The sequence below is a fragment of the Urtica dioica genome, chromosome 5, assembly GCF_054948205.1.
Source record: "Urtica dioica subsp. dioica isolate 48M chromosome 5, U.dioica_male_clone48M_v1_H2, whole genome shotgun sequence".
Classification (NCBI taxonomy): Eukaryota; Viridiplantae; Streptophyta; class Magnoliopsida; order Rosales; family Urticaceae; genus Urtica; species Urtica dioica.
This window is the reverse complement of record NC_142760.1, coordinates 33,933,195-33,935,923: the sequence shown is the minus strand read 5'-3', so window position 1 is coordinate 33,935,923 and position 2,729 is coordinate 33,933,195. Positions and strand designations below refer to the sequence as shown.

The 2,729-nt window shown below is 40.0% G+C and overlaps 1 pseudogene; it reads right to left on the bottom strand.

Moving 5' to 3' along the window:
* Nucleotides 1-931: 931 nt before the first annotated feature.
* On the bottom strand, nt 932-2,524 carry LOC149398022 (putative sugar phosphate/phosphate translocator At4g32390 pseudogene; annotated as a pseudogene).
* Between the last annotated feature and the right edge of the window lie 205 nt (nt 2,525-2,729).

The window sequence follows — 2,729 nt, the reverse complement described above, 5'->3', positions numbered from 1 at the left end:
CATATTTGTCCTAGTCAATAAAGATATACATTGAGATCGAAATTCAACACTATCGACTCAAAAAAATAATTTCATGCAACATCGCCTATTCCTTAAGAAATTTCTCTTGATAAGTTCTTACTAAATGCATCTCTATTAACCAATTTAACAGCAAATAACACACGCGGGTATCTGCTAAGAAAGCTAACCGAGACACTCATGTGTAACTACTACATTGGTGAGTTTTCATCAAGTGGCGCATAATTAATTATAATTTCATAAGGTTTTATGGTCTAATCATGTTGCATGAAAAAAGACTAAGGCAAAGGATCAAGGTTTTTTTTTTTTTTTTTTTAAATAATGAAAGATCAAGGATTTTTTAATACTTATAAAAAAGCACATTGAGACATTCTGGTTAATACAAATGCGACACCGGTTTCCTCTAATTCCACTCAGCTTCGTTTTCTTTTTTCTCGCTACATCAATTTTGAGAACTTGAGGCAAAGAATAAGTAAAACTATTTCGGTGATAAGCACACCCACCTTAAATAATTAGATGAATTTGAGTGAAATTAAAAGGAAAAAAAATTGATCCCAACCATTAAAACAAAAGAAAAATAACTAGAGAACAAAGTCGCCAGAGTCACATGAAGGAAATTCCCGAGGTGTACATGAATTTTCTAAAATAATACCACGACCACACCATATTGCAAACTCTAATCAATAAATCACTCATTGGATACTTGAATATTTAACGAATGAATAGATGTAGAAATCATCAGAGCAATGCAAAAAAAAAATTAATAAATAAATAAATAAAAGTCCGTAACTCATGGATCTAAGAGAAATTTATGGAGCAGAGTAAGCCATACCATGTGTTTCCATCTGAGGACTAACTTTGTGGACAAGGATTCGAAAGCCAGAAATTGATTGCAAGTACAGAGGAACGTAAATTACAAGTTTAAAGACAAATGTAACGTAGATTGATAGAACTATGTGATGTAACTTTTATACTCGAATAATAACGCCACACATAGAGCTACCATTGTTCTACAAGTTCTTCAGTAACATTTCAGAACCAAAAGACCATAAAAAAGACTTGAAGAAAGCTACGGAAACATAAATCTTCTAATTCATTCATATATCATAGTACTAAAGTTCACAGTAATGATCTCTAATTCACTCGCTCGTAAATACTGTAAATGTAAAGACTGGCCATAATTAGAGACATAAATCAACATCATGACCGACAAAAAATATAAAAAAATTCAAAAGTTAATAATAATTAAAACAACAACGATAACAGAATTGATCAATCTTGGGTCTCACTCTTCTTAGCAGCTCCGATTTCTACGCCGGCGTCGCGTTCCTCAAGCAACTTTCCTGCTTCTTCTTCCTCATCGTTCTGTTCCTTCTTCTGAGCCTCCGCGGCCTTCAAGCTCTTGAGCTTCGAGTGGTTGTAATACCCGACTCCGATGAAAGCCAAGCCGTAGCCAAACAAGTTCATCGCCGTGACCGTGTCCTTGATCACCGACCACGAGAAGGCTATGAGAAGCCAGTCTTTCACGACTCCGGCAACGTTCATTGTCAAAGCCGAGGTCTTTCCGACGAGGAGGAACACAGCAAGGTTGAGCGCGAACGCGCACAGAGAATTTGTGCCGAAGACGAACCAGTCGATGTGGAAGCTCGAGGTCGCTTTCAGCACCGGGGCTTCGACGAAGAGCCACGGGACGGTCAGGAAAGCGAGGCAGCACGGAGCGACGTAGTAGAGAGACGTGATCGGATTCAAGCTGATTCCTTTGGCGTTCAAGAGGATCTGAATCAGAACCAGCCTCGTGGCTTCGAAAGCGACGGCCATCAATTGGAGAAACACTCCCCAGGAATTGAATTTCGCCTCTCCGTAGGCCGCGATGGCGACGCCGATGGAGATCGAGACCATGTTCGTCATCGTCTCGGTTTTGAATCCGTCTTTCTTCAGCAAGACTCCGATCGAGTACACGGCGACTGGCATCAGAGCTTTGAGCATTTGGATGAACGATACGGAGAGGAAAATGTAAGCGGAGTTCGAGAACCAGAGGGAGAGAGAGTAGAGGAGTCCGATCGGAACGACGGAGGAGAGAAAAAGCTCGCGCGACATGGAAACAGGCTCGACGAGCTTGAAGACGTTGATGATGAGGTAAGCTAGGGTTGAGCAGAACGCCATGTGGATCATGGTGAGAGAGATTGGGAATGGCCAGTTGAAGAGCTTGGGATCGAGGATGTACTTGTTGTAGACGATGACTGTGAAGGAGAGGAAGATCCAGATTCCGACGTAGGCGTAGGAGAGGAGAACCTTCTTCGCCACCGATTCCGACATTGCTCCGCCGTGGCCCATCGCTTTTCTCTGGCGAGATTCGCAGAAATAAACCCTAGCCCTAGGATTTGGGGTTTTTTGTGATTTGAAATTTGGTGATTTGAGTTTCAGAGAAAGAGAGAGAGAGAGAGTGTTTGAATTTATTTTAGTACTATTTTTCTTTGGTGCTAACGAACGAGGGAAGATAAGGAAGAAAAAAGCATTATTTTATATTAAAATCACTAATTTATTATTCCGAATAAATAATATATTACACCATCCACTTACCAGAAAGATTTTTTAGAAATTGTCTTATTTGTCATCAATTTCATAACATTTTCTCACTTTCCACCAAAACACTAATTTGTCTCAAAATGTCACCGAAATGTCAGCATTGTTGACATCTCATAGTGAAGTAA